Below are 20,207 nucleotides of genomic sequence, written 5' to 3' on the forward strand. Positions count from 1 at the left end.
CTGTTGCCACAGCAGCACAAAGCTAAACAGTCTGGTACTCATGGTGGGTCAGAGCTTTCAAAGAACTTCCGCATCTAAGGAGGGAGCAAAGCTGACAGAAACACAGGGACAGCATCAGGCCTTCCCTGTCTGTTTCCACAGCCGGGTGACAGAAGTCTACCATTTTCTCCCAGGAGCAAGTCTGGCTGAGCCTTTAATACCCATTTTCTTGCCAGAAGAAATGCTGCTTGTTTGTCTGAACAAAGCAACGGTCAGAACGGGGCTCCCTAACAGATTTGTGTGAAGGGTGTCTATTTTATTTCTACAAAATACAGAATTGTTTGAAGTTGGTAATAATAGAAGAGTGAGTGTGGGGTGGGGGCTAGGTAGCAATGGGAAGAACAGGAAGGAGCAAGGCAAAGACAACGGAAAAAAACAAACTAGAGCAATTAGATCCTAGCATTTGGAGGACTTTGGCAATGATTTGTTTATTTATCTGTTTCTCTCTACTACTGGAAAGCTCCTTGAGGGCAGGGTCTATTTCTTATTTGTATTCGCAACCACTGCATCTGGTATAGGGAAGTGAAACACTGCTCACCTTTTTCTCTCATCTCCTTTCTCTCTCTCACTCAGCTTTGGGATAGGAAACTAAATGAACCAAGAACAATGAGCTCTAATAGAAAGGCTAGGAGGGACCAGCAGTCAATGGCTTGAAGCCTGGTGGATATGTATTTCAAATGACAGCAAGCAGCATATTTACACTTGCTGGATATGGACCTGTGGCCAGGTATATGGAATCACTGATTGAAATATGTCCAGACTATATGGATTCTCTATTATAATATGGAAAGATCAACTTTGAAAATAAAAATTTTTCAATTCTTGGATTTGTTCTAGTATATATATAGACGTCAGAAACAGATATTTTATTAAGATTTTAATTCATTAATTAACATGTTTATCAAGAGCCTATTTCATCCATTCATTTATTCCTTCACCTGTGCTATGCAGAATTGTTGCATATTCTATAGTACTCTGCAGAGACATCAAGCTGGAATCTGTAGCTGTTCTCAGACAGAGCTGGCTTCGTGGGTGTGCAACCTGTGCAATCACACAATGCCTCACATTTGAAAGGAACTCAGACTTGGTTTAATGCTCTGTGGTCACTTTCTGCAAATTCTTGTAATTTTTTAACAAGGAGCCTCACATTTTCACTTTCCACTGGTAAATTATCCACACAAATTATGTGGCTGGTCCTGCTCTCAGAGTCAGGATGAGGAGATATCAGGTAAAATTGTCTGAAGGTCAAGGAACCACAGTTCAACACACTTTAAAAAGCCAATGGATAGTCAGGATATAGGCAATTAGTCCATAGGGTTACCTTGAATCTCAGTAGTCAGAAGCTGGTGTATCCCGGGATTTAACAGGTTCCAGGCAAGCAGGCTATGAAGCGTGAGAACCAAAAAGTCAGCAGAAAAGAGACTGACCCAAGGAAAGTGCAAACTCCCAAATACGTGATCTTGGAGTCTTTAAAAATTAAAATGGAAAAAGAATATGGATCCACATTAAGAAGGCATGGTCTCTGCAGCAAATCCCTGCCCCCACTTCTATTTGTTTTGTTTTTAATTTATTTTTAAATTTTATTCTGTAAGTTTTCAGACATAATAAACATATCAAAATAATAGTATAGCAAACCTCCCTATACTTACCATCCAGCTTCAACAGTTATCAAAATTTTGTCAATCCTGTTTCATTTATCCCCCCATTTTTTGTTGAAGCATTTTAATCCAAGTCCCTATATTTCACCCATAAATACTTCAGTACTAAAGTCTAAAAGATAAAGACTCTTTTTTTGTATAACCTCAACACCCTTGTCACACTTAACAAAATCAACAATATTTTTAAAAATTATCTGATGCTCTGCTCATGTTCACATTTCTCAAAGATTTTTTTTATAGTTACTTGTTATTAGGATCCATGCAAGGTGTGCATTTGTTTGGTGTTGAGATTTAAGTCTCTTTTAACCTAACATATATCTTCTCTCCATTTTTTCATGTTGTTGATTTGTCATAGTATCTGGGTCATTTGCCTTGCATAATTACCCACATTCAGAATTTGGCTGATTGCATCTTCATGGGCCTCTATGCCACATTTCTCTATTCCTAAAATTTTTGTGTTAACTGGTTTTAGATTTAGTGGGTAGATTACATTTGGGGTTTTTTGGGGGCAAGAAAACTGCATAAGTGGTGCTGTGTATTTCCTTTACATGATATCAGGAAACACATAGTGTCTGATTGTCCCATCTGTAGTACTGTTAAAATTGAGTTCGATACTGCTAGCTTGGTCCCTCCATTTCAAAGTTCCTCATTGGCCTTTCAAATAAGAGTTTTAGCAGCCATTATTACTGACTTGATACATTATTTCATTAGAAGTTGCAAAATGGTGAGTTTCTGATTCTATCATTCCTTCTGCTTTTACTAGTTAGAATTCTTCAATATAGAAGAATTTTCTTTCACCAGCTCTTTCTTTACCATAAAATATAGTTCATGCAGGAAAGTTGGCATAAATGCTCAGTTCTTCCTTCTACTCCAACTTCTTTTTAAAATGCTTTTTAGAATAATAAATTGGTACCCTAGCAACCTCTAGTGGTGATCAATGAGGGTTTGGTTTTTGGGGATTTTTTTTGGTTAATTATAAACTCAAGGAATTTTCAAATATTCGATATATTTTAATCCATTGCAGTCATTATTCTTTTTGATACTCCAGTTGTCTAATCTATGGCTAGTGGTAGCTCTTCGAGTAGATTCCTGCCTCCCTTTGACATGTCCCCAGTAGTCTGACATCTTCCTCTCTTTCTGACATAATAAGATGTTCCAGATTCACCTTGTATCTTTCCCTTCCCAGACCTGGAATCAGTATTTCTCCAAGAATTCCTCATCATTTTTATAGGAAATAGTATTTAGAGACCATGATCTATGCCACTCTTTTTGTATTTTTCTTACCTTTTGGTAGAAGCCAATGATTGCAAAACTTCTTTGGGCCCTTCATGTATGAATATGGTTTCCTCTGAGCTAAGAATATCCAAGAGTTTGGGGACAATTGTCCTGGCTATTTTGAGGTCAATCTAAGAATAGGATTTTGTCTACACAACTAGCACACTACTTGTTCCATTTTCAGGAGTTATTCTGCACGTACAGATGAACAAGAGAGATACAAGAAGGAGAAAGTTTTTTTAAGTTCTCTTGTTTTAATCTTTTAGTTTCTGCAGATTCTTTACAACAAAACCTAAGATAAAGTGATTTTGTCCTAAATCAGCAAGGAGTTCCCAATAAATAAACATTTGATATAATTTATGTTTTATCATTTTCTGATAATTTTTACAACAGTAAATGGGATTACAGTAGAAACTCAGATTCTTGATGCAAGAGTTGATAAATAAGTAAATATTTACTCATGGAACAATTTTGGGGTTATTGGCTATTGATTATTATTATTATTCACACTCATCCTTGTGGCTGAAGAAAGCACTTGTAATGGAATTAAGCAGCTCTGGGGAGCCAGAACTGTCTCTTGGAAATCCCTTGATCTTAGAGGACCAAGGTTCATAAGAAATATGCTGGTAGATGTTTATCCACAGCTATTTCAAGGGCTCTCATGTCACACCATCCTCTTTTCTGATCTACTAGAGCACTTGCTCTGTGTAAGACACGATCAGGGAGGGTGAGAAAAATCCTGGCAACAGAAAGCAAGAGCCCAAGTCCTTTCCTCTTCTTTTTCTCTATTTCCAAGTACAGATGAGAGCATGCGGTGTGTAACAAACTGGTACATATTGACTGCAAACTTCTCTCTGCCATAGAATGACGCAAGGATGAAACATTTGCCTGACCCATTTACCTATGAAGTTTGAATGGTTTGAATGGGAATATATAATTACATTTGCACAACTTTACTACCCATCAAGATATGAACTTCACAGAAGATGTTTCTTTCAAATTAAACATTTAAAAAATTTTTTCTTAGAATTGTTTTTAGTTTGTCTAAACCTTTACCTCTTGGTTTAAGGCTTTACATTCTTAGTAGTCCTCTAAATCTTCACAAAAATTACAAAATTCCTAGGTTTATAGAAGTATTCTTTTTCTGAATTCTTTTTCATTAGCATTAGGTTATCTCCTTATAAATTTATCTGTCAATCATATATCTGATTTCATTCCACAATACTTTAGATTTTACTTTTCTTTGCTGTATTTAAAGTCTCTAGTCTTGTTCAATGACATAATTTTAGAAATATTATTCATTTTAAAAATAATTCTATAAGGTTACATTATTGCATTTAAGTAAATGAGATTTGCATTTTTATACTCTTTCAAAGGAAAAGAAGAAAAGCGTTGTTAAATTATTAAATCTTTTGTCAAAATGTTTTAAAATTCTCTGTGTTTTTATTTGTCAGATATTTTTAATTGAAGTTGTTTCTTAGAAAATGAATTCTTTATGAGCAAAATTTTGAATTCTCCTTTTTATCTATATATTAAACAGGTTATGTATTTTTTATTTCTTTCATTTTAAATGCCAATATTTTTCCTCTTGGGTACTTTTTGTGTAGGAGATCCACAACAAGAACAATGCTTATTCTGCAATTCTTTACATTAAAGGTAACTGTTCAAAAATAATTACAAGCAGATGATCAAAGTCTAACATAAGCTGTTGTGCTATGAAGTGGAAAATGACATATTTTGGCAGGCCTTGGGTGGCCAAGTCTCTTTGCAATCTAGATAACATAAGAACATAGAAATGTGTAGCTGTGGCATGGCAAGACTGGCATAAATGATAAAGCTAGACGCTTGAACACTGACAAACCCGTGTTCCAGCCTAATGGAGAGAACTCAGCTCTTGGATCCATAAGGTTGACCATCTAACTTCTGGAAAGAACCATGAGGTGTGTCTTCTCATTGATTTTTATCATTTTCTCATATAGTTCTTGGATTGCTGATTTGGTAGAACACCAAACTGAAAGTGCCTCAAGCCAATTTGGAGTATTATTTTCACTAATCTTTGAACCCACACCAGGATATATCATGTAGCCTAACTCGTATAAAAAGTGAAATATTGTAATAAACAACATTTAATAGTTTCTTTGTTCTTAAAAATGTAGGAGACTGAGACAAGATCTCCACCATCTCCTGCATGGTGTGGAAAACATGGTGTGGATTGAAGTGCATTCACACGTATATGGCTGGGACACCAGGGCCTATGACAGATGTCTTATGAGTGTCACCTTAAATCCTACTCATATTTATTGGCAATTAGCAATTTTAAATTTCTTGCAGTTGAAGATATGGTCTTGCATATTAAATCCTTCAATTGCTTTACCTTTCCTTAAATCACCTGCCCTCCTCTCCCAAAAAACAGCCAGAGATCCACATGTCCTAATCCCTAAATGACAGGAGTATCTTCCATTGGATATAAATACCAAGTACTTGTGAACAATAAAGGCTAGCATTTGTTTGAGCACCTATCTTAATTATGCAATGATTTATAAGAAGAAAGAATGAAGCAGCACTGGCTCTGTGCTTACTATGTACCAGTTATTGATCTATATACATTCATTTTAATCCTCAAAATACCCTTCAAAGTAGATATTACAATACCCAATCTGCAGGGGAGTAAACTGAGGCTTAGATAATCATAACATTAGCTAACATTTATTGAGCACTTGCTATGTGATGAGTACTGTGCTAACAATTAGCAGACATTTGGTCCACACCAAAAAGTCCTTGATATTTGATTTTGTCCAAAATGTTTATAAGACTTTTGGTCCATAAGACATTTGGTCCATTAGGCATTTGGTCCTGTCCAAAATGTCCATGAGCATACTGGTCCATGCCAAATGATTTTGGACAGGGCTAAACATCAAGGACCTTTTGGTGTGAACCCAATGTCTCCATGGATATCTTGAACAGAACCAAATATGACCAAATATCAAGGCCCTTTGGCCTGGACCAAATATTTGATGGAAGTTTTGGACAGAACCAAATGGCCCTGCAAATATCAAAGACCCTTTGATGTGGACCCAATGTGTCCATGGACGTTTTGCACAGGACCAAATATGACCAGATATCAAGGACCTTTTGATGTGGACCAAATGTCTTATGGACCAAATATTTTAGGGACATTTTGGACAGAACTAGATATCAAGGGCCTTTTGGTATTGGCCAAATGTCTTATGGACCATTTGGAGAGGACCAAATGTCCTGCAAGGGTGCTAAAAGTGCTTTACATTTACACTAATGCTAAGTACACATTGAATCCTTACAACTCTAGGAGGGAGATATTATTATATCCATTTTAAAGATGAAGACACTGTGGCTTAAATAAGCTAAATAACTTTCCCAAATTAAGATGTGGTGTATGCAATGTATTGCTGTTATAGCTTCATTCTAGAGTTAATATTCCAAGAGGCCCAGATTCTTCAGGGCTGTGTGTAAATTGCACGGGAAAAATAAATCCATTTTCTAGTTAAATGTTTTCCATTATTAATAAGATTAAGAGGATTAAGAAGGATTCAGAGTCTTTTCCTGCTGCTACTGACGAGATTAGGGGAGATAATGTGTAGGAAGGCCTTCTTTCACCGGGCATTAGGATCCATGCTTTATATGTCGTCTTATTCACTCTTTCCCTTATGAGACAGAAAACATGATGTCATATTACAAGGAAGGAAGTGGGGCATGAGAGGGGTTAAAAAAGTGGCCCAAGGTTTCACAGTTAACAAGTGGCAGCCTGGCGTTCAGAGGCAGAGCATATCTGTGGTTGTGGCAGGATGACGTGAGTTGGGATAAGCACAAATCATGAAGATTTGGAGGAATTGCACAAGTTTGAGTGCCTCCTGGGTCTCAACCTCCGTACTAGGCCCTTCCATACTGTCAGACTTCCTTAAGCAGCCATACATCTCTGCCTTTAAAATTCGTTCTGGGAACCATTTAAAATGGGCAGCCTGCTAGTAACAAAGTCCTACATCCACTCAAAGCAACCAGCATGGTACGCATGGCACACTTCTGCTGCCCACTCTCAGAATTACCAAATCTACTGCTTATTAACTTCACTCTTCACCTTAGAAACTTCCCAGTTTCAAATCAACTTCTGCCTGTAATGTGATTCTGTCTTGGATCACACCCTCGCTGGTACTCCTGACCCCCTGGACAAGAATGTTCCTCTACTATCCAGCCCCCTCTGACCCTTAGAAAATCCACACACCAGATACATAACCTCTCTGAGTCTTCCTTTTCTGTCGAGAGGTTAAAATTATAAAATGCCTACATCACAGTGTAGAGATAAATTCTATAACTATGTCAAAGTACTTTGAAAAATGTTAAAATGCCAAACACATCTTACTTATTATCATTAAAAACCAGATCGCATGGCTATACTGCTAGAAACAAGACTAATGACAGGCATAGAATTCACCAATGAGGTGTGGGGCAAGGGAATTAATATTTATCGAGTGGCTCCTGTACCAAGAACTTTCCATGATCTAGAGATGTAGAGAGCATTCTGATCTTCAATAAGAGGCAAGTTAATAAAGAATTGCAATTCAGAAAATAAGCTCTTAAAAGGTACAAATAAGCAATGAGACTAGCATCAGCTGAGTTATGCCCTCCCCTGCATTCCTACCATCCACATGGTACTCTCCTGCCTGGGAGCTTGTTGTTCAGACGGTGCTGGGCCCAAAGTGGCCACAGTCAAGTCAAGTGCTCCCACCTCACTGGCCTGCTTACAGGGCCCTCACTTGGGGAGGGGAGCCATTACCAGCCTCCTTTTCCATCCCTCTGGATTTGTTACTATTTTGCACACTTAACACCTGTTAACACCTAACTTCCAGTAGCCACATTCATACAATACAGTCAACTCCCTCCCCTAAGTTGGTTGGTCCAAAAGCAGGGGCCTATTCTACGCTGAACCAATATGAACCCCTTCCTTGGAACTAGGCTGCTGGTTTTTGCAAGTCTATTCATTATGAGCTCATATTCACAACAGGATCGCCTGTTGCCACCCACAGGACCTCAATGGCAGCCTCCAGGGAAGGCTCACATGTGCTCAGGGACAGGCATGCTCCTGTAACTCTTTACAAGCCTCCTTATTGGAGTTGCTGTCTGGAAGGTCACCCCAGGGAGGCCACTGCTGTTCTTGACTCTGGATTTGCTGCTTCCACTTTCAGGGTGCAGTGCCCTATGGTCCCCAAGGCTTTAGATCCTCACATTGCACAATATACTGCATATCCTGAAGGCCCCAGTGAACTAGAGCAATCCTGAGTTCTGCGTAGAACTCCTTTTCCATAAGGATTGGATATAATTCCTAGATGTGGGTAGTTTTTCCAAGTACCAGTTGCTGTGTAACAAACCATCCACAAACTTAGTGGCTTAAAACAATATTTTATAATTTCTTAATATTCTATGGGTCAGGAATTAAGGCAGGGTAGATGTCTTAATAGGCAGCTCTTTTGCTATATGTGATGTTGGCTGGGATCTCTTATGTGAATCCATTTAGCTGGGTACTCAGATGGACTGGAATATTGAAGATGGTATCTCATTCTCTAGCTCCTCCTTCCATGTGGCCTCCACTTATTTATTATACTAGATTGGGCTTCCTCACAACATGGTGGCTAGTCTCCAAGACAGAATTTTCCAAAAAGGAGAACATAGAAGCTGATATATCTCTTGAGTCCCAGAATATCACTTCCACCATGTTCTATTGGTCAGAGCAGGTCACAAGCTCAGCCCAGTTTCATAGGATGGGGAAGGAGACTCCATCTCTTAATGTGAGGAAAGTCATGTGCATCTAGGAGAGGAAGAATGGTTGGTGGTCATATTTGGAGACTACCACTGTAGTAAACAGACGCTATACTGACTTCTCCACCACACTTTCCCTCTTCTCGCTTGTCATGGAGGTATCAAATAAATCTTTTTCTTTCCCCATGTATGTCGATATATATAAGAGGTATAGGTGAACATGTGTCCAATGCAGACATCATCGAGGGAGTGGTGTTATGAACTCCCATATTAAGCACTCACAGCTAGAAATTCAATCTGAAATTTGGCTCAACAGATACTTGAGATACTACAGACTAAGTACTTTACATTCCTCAGTTAATTTAAGTTTCTTAAACCCAATGAAGGACATATTATTCTTCCCATTTTATACATAATGACACAGATTCAGCAAGGTAATGTTCCCAAAGTCACACATATGATAAGTTAGTGAGCTGCAACCTCACCCCATGTCCATCTAAACCCAAAGCTCGTGTTAATGGCATTGAACTTCACTGCCTCTCTTCAAGATCATTGGAATAATTAGGAAAATGGTTCTTACTTCACTCATGCGATATTTGTTGAATTTTTTTAAAGAAAAAATTTTCTTTTAATGTATTTTTAGGGCAGCTCTTTGTTTTTGTTTTTGTTTTAGGTGAGGGAGATTGGCCATGAGCTAACATCTGTGCCCATCTTCCTCTATTTTGTATATGGGATGCTGCCACAGCATGGCTCAATGAGCGGTGCATAGGGCTGTGCCCGGGATCTGAATCCACGAACTCCAGGCTGCTTGAGTGGAGCGCGATCTTAACTACTATGCCACCAGGCCAGTACCCAGGGCAGCTCTTTTTGAGTGAGTTTCAAGCACTGTGAATCTATGGCCTTAACTCTATGAATAGAAAAATTATTAAAGAATAATCAAAAACTTTGATTTTAATCAAATTGATCGTCTATAGTCATTTTTATGCCATTCTAAAATGTTGGAGTATTGATTTTTAAGAACATGTCACTGGGCCAGCCCCAGGGCGTAGTGGGTAAGTTTGCACGCTCTGCTTTGGAGGCCTCGGGTTCTCAGGTTCACATCTGGGGCGTGGACCTACGCACCGCTTATCGAGCCCTGCTGTGGCAGGTGTCCCACGTAAAACAGAGGAAGATGGGCATGAATGTTAGCTCAGGGCCCATCTTCCTCAGCAAAAGAGGAGGATTGGCAACAGATCTTAGCTCAGGGCTAATCTTCCTCACCAAAAACAAACAAACAAAAAAGAACCTGTCACTATTTAGACAGATTTTAGCTAAACAGTGTAAACAAAATCCATGGTTTAGCATCAAAATTTATACATTGAGGGCCCAAAATGTCTTTAGGATGCTGGTAGGCACTGAGGGAATATGAAAGACATATAGGTTTTTGACCTTTATAACTAATTTAAGAAGACAAAACATTCTCATGCAACAGTTAAGTAACAAGTTATGATCATGTAAAATTAAGTGAGAAAGACATGAAAAAGAATACTCTGAGCTTACAGAAAGGCTAGATCCCTAAGTGCTGGCTGGGATGGTCAAGATGTGAGAGGAATTGTGGGCTGGGACTTTTAGAATAGGAAGGACCTAGATGTGCAAAAAAAATTAGAAAGAGAAGATAAAACCCAAAACATAGCCAGTACCTCATAGAAGGAGTTTGAATCAACACTTTTATTGAAAAAAATAACAAAGCAAGAGGCAGGGAAGGGAAGTTACCTGAAATTAGCCAGTGTGATGGGATAGTTCTCTGAACTTCAGGGCCTGCTCTTAACATGGCAGAGTTGGCAGATGAAATTAGGTCTTAAAAACAGTCCTCAGTTCAAATGTTGGGACAATCTCTGGGGCATTGTATACTTTGGAGGGTTTCTGAACCGTCCAATGATGACAAAGAGCTTCTCATCAGCTTTTTCTCTTGATTAAAGAGTGGCAAGTACATTTGGGGAGTCAACATAGGGATGGAGGGCACTCCAATTTTACATGACTAACATCACTCCTTACCTTGACCCATTTCTGGCCCTCAGAAGTACCTCTTGGCAATAAACTTGGCACCATCTTGAGTAGTTTATAGGTGGAGCTTTTGGGATCTGAATTTCTGAATTGGGTGGTGGTGGTAGTAATACACATTCAGTAATACGTACTTTTCATATCACTTTAGTAAATAATATAATATCATTTTTGCAAGCAATGGCATGAAGATAGTGTTGCAATTTAGTTGGAACTAGCAAGAAATCAAAATTGTAGAAATTAGTTTTCTCATCTGTAAAATGAAGTGGTTGGTGAAGGTGATCGCGAAGGTCCCGTCTTGCTTTATTAAGATGATATGATTCTAAGATTCTATTCTGTATATAAACAAGATCATTAATTTGAACTAACAGTATTTATTTTAAAACAGGTATTTTAACACATGCATCTTTTTTAGGTTCCTGTAGTTTGTATCATGCTATTTCACTCAGTACAATTATTGGTATGGCTGAACCGGGGAATAATTTTAGTTTACCAAATGCTCTGGACTTTCTCATGATTAAATATGGTATATAAACATAAGATGGATTATTATTAACTGTGATTACTTTGAATGAGTGAACTACTCAGCACACATATTCTTAATCAGAATCTAGACTCCACTAAATGGTTTTGACACCTTACTTCACCCTACTGCTGTAGAAATTCCGAATTAATAACTGCAATAAACACGGTCAACATATTATACGGGTCAGTTACAAATGTAATGAATATATTGTAAAGGATGTTTTAAAGGTAAGATCTCAGTTCTCATCTGATTGATATTCTCTTTCTCCCATTTCCTGAAGTGAAGATTTTAAATCTACTAATACATATAATGAGAAAATCAGAAGTCAAATATGTTGTCCAGCATTTAATTTTATGTACCTCCATAGTAATTTCATTTCTTTCATTCCTTTATTCCATAACAATAAAAAAAAATTCAGAAACCAATAAATGATAAAATATAAATTTCTGATACCTATATAGAAGAAAACAAAAGCTGTTGACAAGAGACTAAATACTTTTCACAATCTACCACCAAGCTGTGTTTTAAACTTAATTTTATAACACTCCTCCATATTTCTCACAATGGATGTTCATTGAGTACAATTTAGGATTCCACACCTCCGTGATATTCTGTCTCTACCTGTCTAAATTTCTTTTTGTCCCCATAGTACTTTACTTATATTTCGATGATTGCACTTAACTACTATTTGACACATTAGAGTTCATTGTGTAACCTGTGTTTGATCCAGCCATGGGAGCAGTCATAATCAGTATTTATCAGACTTGGCCCCAGATAATTAGTATGGCATCTCCATCATCCCTCAAAACTATTTTGGGCAGTTCCTAAGAGATGTCTTACATGTTATTATGGACACAGTCCTCTCAGTTTTTGCATAACTCAATGCATTACTTTTTGATTTGTCACTCTTAATGACATTCTACCATTTGCTGCCACAGTGATTTTATTTAGTAGGAAAAAATAATAATTTAATGACTTCCATGTTTAAAATTCAAAATTTTGAACACCCATAGCGTACAGCCACTCTTCTTGGCATGTCATTCAAGGCTTTCCATGACCTGGCCTTTATCTAATTTTCCAGTTTTATCTCTGACCAATTCCCCCTACCTTGAAATTTATACTCTAGAAATATCCATCTGCTTTTATTTTCTCCCACATAGCATATGCTTCCTTCCTTTGTGTCATTATTTATTTTATTTCCAGTACCTGAAATGTCCTTCCTACTCTTCTTCAACTGGTTCAATTCCTCCTCATTCTTTAAAATTCAGTACAGAGATAAGTCCCTCCAGGAAGCCTTACCTGAAACCCTCGTATGAGCTCAAGGCCTCTTCTATGTGCAAAAAAATTTTTTTTAATGATAACAATAACAGCAGCTAACATTTATTTATTTATTTATTGTGAGGAAGATCAATCCTGAGCTAACATCCATGCTAATTCTCCTCTCTTTTTGCTGGGGAAGACCAGCTCTGAGCTAACATCTATTGCCAATCCTTCTCCTTTTTTTCCCCCAAAGCCCCAGTAGATGGTTGTATGTCATAGTTGCACATCCTTCTAGTTGCTGTATGTGGGACGTGGCCTCAGCATGGCCGGAGAAGCGGTGCGTCGGTGCGCGCCCGGGATCCGAACCCGGGCTGCCAGTAGTGGAGTGCGCGCACTTAACCGCTAAGCCACGGGGCCAGCCCATCTAACATTTATTGAATACTTAGTTCTAGGTATTGTTCTAAATGCTGTACTTGGATTCTATCATCTAATCCTGTTAACACCCTATCAGGTATATACTAATATTATCCCATTTTACTGATGAGAAGACAGAGAGTAGATGTAACTTTTCCAAGCCACATAGCTATTAAGTGGAAGGACCCGTAACAGCCTGTTTTCATCCAGAAATGGCCCTAATCACATTTTAATAAAATGATCAATATATGTGTCTGTCCTCTGTACCACATTCTTCTTCCTCACCTGAATGGCACACTGGTGAGAAATATAATACTTGAATTCAGGAAAAAGCTCTGGACAGGGGATGTAAGTTAAAGAATTGTGTATTGTAGTTGGTGATTGAATCTAAGGATTTGTTGAGATCACCTAAATAGTTTTTAGAGTGAAAGGTGGAGAATTGAGGATGGCATCTTGGAAATTTACGAGGTAGTCAGAGAAGTAGAAACCAATCACAGGAAAGAAGAAAGAATAGACACAGAGTTAGGAATGAGGAGAAATGTCACAAGTTGCAGAGAGGACATTAAAACAGGAGCAATCAGCACAGTAAAAGGCTACAGAAATGTCAGTAATATAAGGATTAAAAGAAATGATTGAATGGAAGGAAGAGACTGGTGAGTTGTTGGTAAATGAGACTGAAATGTGGAGGCAGCAGATGAAGCATGCATTTTCATGAGTGAAATTCCAGAAGTGAGTAAGGGAGGAATTAGTGTTGAAGGAAGGGGTAGTTAGTTAAGTATGGTTGTCAATGGACAGAGAAGAGAATGTGAAGAAGGAAATATTGGAGAGGTAAGAGAGGGAAGGGAATTGATGGATCAAAGTAACAAGAAGAGAGTAGCTGAAGGACCATCCCCTCTGACAACAAGGATGGAGGAAACTGTGATTTCCTTCATTTGATTTAACAAATCTCCTACGTGCCTGGGCTTGTTCTAGGCTTTGGGGATACAGTAGTGATGAAATGACAAAAACCTTTGTCTTCATAAATCTTACATTCTAGTCTTGATTCTAGTGGAAGGAAAATACACAATAAAATCAAAATCAAATCATGTAATAAATGATTATTTCTCATGCTACAGAGAAAAGTAAAGCTGTCAAAGGAGAGAAGGAAAATGGGGGTGAAGACTATAGTTTTAAAGAGGGTGATTAGGATAACCTCAATAAGAAGAAGATGTTTAAGAAAAGTCTTAAAGGAGAAAAGGAACTAGGTACATGGCTCCCTAGAGCAAGAGCACTCCAGACAGTCCAAACAGCAAGCGTAAAGGCCCTGTGGTCAAAAGGCCAATTAGGGACTCATCTATGTCTTTCTGGGTCATATGGACCTGAGAAGCCTTTTCTAAGCTTCTGTTGCACCAGGTTGTCAGCTGATCTGAAGGTGGCCCTATTGTGTGCAAAAGACTCTTAAGCTTTCTTATTCTACATTTTGCCAGGTCTCTAGAGAACCCAACCTTTGCCTCCAGAAAGTCAGAATCCAAACCAACCTGAAGCCCTGCTCAGCTCAGGGCCTTGGCATAGCAGCATGTGCTGGCCGGAGGCAGGAGTTGAGGGGAGGTGGACAGTGATTGATGTGTTTTCTGAGGTCCAGCAATCCAATGAGAGGAGAACCTACCCTTGGTCCTGATTTCCAGCTCATTCAAAGCCAAAAGGACACAAAAATCAGAGGAATTGTGACGTGTCCTGGGTAGGGCTTGAGGTTTGGAAATATTTTCTAAAAGGGACAGAGACCATCCTGCTACTTTTCTAATTGAGGGGTGATTATGCAGAAGGCTAAAGTCTGGAGTCAGCTGATCACGATGCAAAGGCTGCACAAATGCAGTAGAATTGTCCTGGCGCTGTCTCTAATCCTGTTTCTGGAAGCTTCGGTACAAGATTTTGCCATGTGGAGAAACAGTGGGTTGGCTGCAGTCCAGACGGTTATTCTGTAAACTGCATTGAAGAAAAGGAACCATTGTTTGTCCTGCCTCAAGACAAATCCACAATGATCTTCCCTCCAAGGACTGACCCTTTTTCAAAGAAGAGAACCTAATGATATATGATAAAGAGGGCTTCCGGAGGACTCTTCTGGATCAGCTTCTGGATGTAGCTCTGGAAGCAGCTTCCTAACTGAAATCAGACCAGAATGCCAGCCCCAGAGGAAAATGATGCTTTCTCTTACAACTTCAGGCCTCTCAAAGGGAATCTGACCTCAGTCACCCAAGACATTGGGGAAAAATGGATCAGAAGAGAATTTTGTTACATCGAATAGGAATTTCCCCACATTGGCACCTCGCTGTGTAGTCAGTGTCTTTTAGGTACTGTAGCTAAATGTTTAATATTGGAACAAAAAATTTGATAGGAATTTTAAGACATCTGAAGATGAAGCTTAAATTTACATCACTTTTTTCTCACAGTTTTTAAAAGATATAAGCTGATACTTTAATGCTGTGACCTACTCTGTTCTGGAAAGTATCTGCATTGCCTTTCTGTCATATCCAATTTAATTCATTATGAAATTTCCTAAATGTCTCATGTCTACAATATTGCTTTAAAGAATAAATTACATCATTTTTAAAAAATTCAATTTAAGAGACAAACTGACAGACAATATTTTATACTTGAATCATCAGGTAGCTGGTTCTGATTGTAACTAACAGATGTGCCCTTTTTTCTTATGTAAAAAAAAAATCAAGATGCCTTATACAGTGGATCTAAAGAATGGGTATTTGACACATTTATGGTGTGAAGTGGTTTACTATAAGATTATCTTTCCATGTGTTGGAATAGCTGATGGACAGTTTTTATCTAGAAGTGTATTACAATTACAATTGGAGTCTTAAGATCCAAATTTAGATCCATTGCTGTGCTTTCAATAGCTCATACTGCTTTGCCTTTTTTTCTGGATATCTGTGAATATCTAATGTTACACTGTTAAAGCAGAAAAATAACTTAAAAAAAAAAAAGCCATTAAACAGACCTGAGTGAGAAAGGCAGCTGGACAAAGATTGGGTTCAATGCAAGGGAAGTGAGTGAGTGAGGCAGCCTCCTGTCAGGGCTCAGGAGACATAGCCTACAAGAGGAAGGCATCCAAGTAGGGCAGCAGTTTGAGGTGAAGGCCTTCCAGAGGGGACTGATTAAGTAGAACTACAGGCTGAGTTCAGGAGATTGGCTACAATTGTGGATATTGAGAAAATATATACATATATTGAGGATAGTGGAAGCCAGGTTTTTCATTCTCAGAGTTGGGGGGGCAGGGGGGAGTGGTTACAAATATGAAGAAGAAAACTAGAATGAACCCTATGGTGTTGGACTAGAACTGGAAGTACTGGCATGAACTGATAGTTTTCAATAAAGATAGCTGTAGAAAAACTATAGATGTAATTTTCTGTGTGTGTGTACATATGTACAATTCCTGACTCTGTCCACTGAAAACTCCAGCAAAACCCCAGTGGTGATGAGTACTCTGGTGTCCAGATCTTGGTTTCTAAATGCCATTCTTCAATAAAGGAACTACCTGAAGAAATGCCTGATTCCAGAGCTGGGCAGGAAATATGAGTCTAATGTCTTTTCATGACAGAAAGTAAGAAAGTGGTAAAAGAATTATGATGATAAGTCTAAAGTTTATAGGTGCTTCCACTTGACAAATATGGGACATTTTGAGCATCAAAATTAATAATGACAGTAACGGATTATATCTCATTAAGTGAATTAAAAACCTATGACTCCACTCTAATGTAAATAGACAAATGAAAGAATAAATAAATTAGGAGAAAAGAAAACTCTTTCTTACAATAGAATACCAACAAAAGATATGGAAGGAATGATAAAATTACATAGTAACCATTGGGCTAAAACTAGTGGGTGAGAGCTGGATGAAGAATAGGATATTTACTCAAATTACCCCTTCACAAAATACTTATCACCAAGGGAAAAATAGTAACTTTTTCAGTGGAGAATCTATGCAGAATCCCCCTTACCCAAGTGATCAAAGTTAACGTCACCAGTGATGGGACAAATTGACATTGTGTATCACCTGAAGGACTGCAGTGAGAAGAACACTGAATCACTTCTGTGATATTCCCTCACAATCCATATTTTGAATCTAATCATGTGGAAACAGCAGATGAACCAAGTTGAGAAACATTCTTGTTCTGCTATTTCATTTTGATATGTATAAATGTGGATTTTTTGAAATGTATTTATCCTGCTTGGGATTCATTAGAATTTTTAAATCTAAGGACTGGTGTCTTTCATTAATTAAAAAAATTCCCAGTCATTATTATTTTAAATTATTGCCTCTGCTCCATTTTTTTAAACGTTCTTTCACTTTTCTTTTTCACATCTTCATTGAGACATAATTTACATACTATAAAGCCCACCCATTTGAAATGTTCAATTCAACGATTTTAAGCATACTTGCAGAGTTATGCAACCATAATCATAACTAATTTACACATTTTTCAGCATATGAAAGAAACTTTGCACCTGTTAGCAGTCACTCCTTATCATTTTCCCCTCGTCCTCACTCCCCTTCAGCCCTAGGCAACCGATAATCTACTTTCTGTCTCTGTAGTTTTCCAGTTCTGAACATTTCATATAAATGGTATCATATAATATATGGACCTTTGTGACTGGCTTTTTTCAGTTACTATAATGTTTACATGGTTTCTCCATGTTGTAGCATGTATCAGTACTCGTTGCCAAATAAAATTCCATCATATAGGTGTATCAAATTTTGTTTATCCATTGATCAGTTGATGGACATTTGAGTTGTCCTATTTGGCTACTATGAATAATGTTGCCAAGAACATTTGTGCACAAATTTTTGTGGGCACATGTTTTTATTTTTCTCAGGTATATACCTAGGAGTGGAATTGCTGATGATATAATAAATCTATTTTTAACATTTTAAGGAACTTCCAAACTATTTTCTCAAAGTTCTGCCCCATTCTTTATTTTTCCTTTCCTTCTGAAACTCTATTTAGACAGATGGAAGACCTCACTGTCTTCCCTGCCTGTTAACTCTTTTTCTTACTTTTCATCTCTTTAAATCTCTTTGATGCCTTTAGGGTAATTCCTCAGATCTATCACCCAGTTCTCTTATTCTCTCTTGAATGAGGTCTAATATGATATCATACATTCAACTTCCAAGTAGAATTAATCTGTTGTTCAACTCCTTAAGTTTCAGTCATTTGTTTTCAAAACTGCCCGAATAGTTTTGATAATGTCTTCACCATATTTTTATTTCACTCTTTAATTTTGAAACATACTAATTTGCTAATTTTATATGTTGGGTCTATTAATTTCAGTATTGGCAATTTTTTCAGATCTGATTCGGCAGTTTCTGGTTTCCATTGAGTTATTTATAGTGATCTATTTCCTAGAGTGTTGTGTAATTTTTATTGTGAGATCATATTTCTTGGAATTTTATTTGTGGAAAATCTTTAAGCCCTATTTTAAAGTTTAGTCCTCCAAAGAGGATTTGTATCTGCTCCATGCCTTCCATTTTAAATTTAATCTTCTTCTGGGAAGTGCTCATATCAGACAAGTAATGTGATTTTTTTGCTACAAACCTCAGGGAATGTGTGTCTCGTTAGTTTTAGGAAATTCTTGGCCATTATTGACTTACATATTTCCCTTCCCTTGTTTCAGTTCTGTCCTCTGGAATTCTAACATTTGGACTTTTTAGCTCTCTAACATGTATCTTAATTTTTCTTTCATATTTCACCTATCGTTACTTTTTGTTTTGTGATTCTGTTTAATTTCACTTAATTTTAATTCTTATAGTCAAATATTTTTATGAAGTCTCTTTATTGAATATTATTTCAACAGTTATATATTTTATATTTGTAGATATGCCTATTTTTCCATTATTTACTGTTTTTGTTATATGGATTTGACATACTCTTTTATCTCTCTGACTATATGAAACATACTTCTTTAAAGTTCTTTATAATTATTCTATTAACACCGTGACATATGTGCTAATTCTTTCATCTGTTGGGATTTTTATCATTCTTTCACAGTGTTGGCCCTCCTCAAAGGTTAACTGATTCCTCATTACACTTGCCTTCTGCAACAAATATCTTCTCTGAGCCTCCCAGAGGTTGGCATATATCTCTATGGGGAAGGCCTGTGTTTATGGTTGCAACCTTAGTTTATTCCTGTCTCTTCTATCTGCTTCCTTCTTTTAGGGATATATTAATCTCTCAATTCTTCAGCAAGAATTTCCCTTACTGTTTTCAAGTATAGTTGAATATTTATTAATGCAATTTTAAATACACATTTTATGACTTGTTGGAGCATAGACTGAATTTACCATATGCTCAACATGCCATCTAAAACCAAAAGTTTCAACAGGTGTTGAAATTTGGTAGATAATGACTTACATTAGGAATTGTTAGAATTTGGTTTAGGATTCTCAGGTCTTGACTATTGTTAAGGGAAATCCCTTTTCCCTACTTATGTTTTCCACTAGAATGGATTTTCCTTAAACACTCTTGGCCAACCTTCACTTATTCTGCATCTGGGGAAGCATAGTAACTTATTGACTGGTAAATTTTGCATTTACATTTCCCTTCTTCTTGGGAGTGAGTCTACACCCAGAGAGAATGACTTCTCTTCTGCTGCTTCAGATTGTAAATCTTATTTGTTTTATGGAGTGAAGACTGCCCAATACCGGCTCAGGGAAGAGGGTTGTTATTTGGAGAACCCCTTCAGATACCTCAGAAATATCAATGAGTGATATCATTTCTCTTTGAATATCATTGAGAGCACAAATATAGCAACCCCTTTGGTGTCTTAGACCTAAATCTATTAAGTGCTCACTTGAGATAACATTCACCCCTAGGATTTAGTGGAGTTCTCAAGAATTACAATTAGCTTTCATATTGCCATAAATGCATAACTCAGTGTCTAACTCACAATAAGATCAAATAAATGCTTGTTTCATGGATGGAGGGGATTGATGGGTCAGTGAATATAGTGGCATAAAAGCACTAAATATCTGAGCTCCAAGCTTAATTCATTTTTGCAGTAAGAAAATCATGTACAACTACCATATGATCCAGCTATTCCATGCTGGGTATTTATCCAAAGAACATGAAAACACCAATGTGTAAAGATACATGCACCCCTGTGTTCATTGCAGCATTATTCACAATAGTCAAGACTTGGAAGCAACCTAACTGCCCATT

This window comes from Diceros bicornis, chromosome 9 (assembly GCF_020826845.1).
Source record: "Diceros bicornis minor isolate mBicDic1 chromosome 9, mDicBic1.mat.cur, whole genome shotgun sequence".
NCBI classification, from domain to species: Eukaryota; Metazoa; Chordata; class Mammalia; order Perissodactyla; family Rhinocerotidae; genus Diceros; species Diceros bicornis.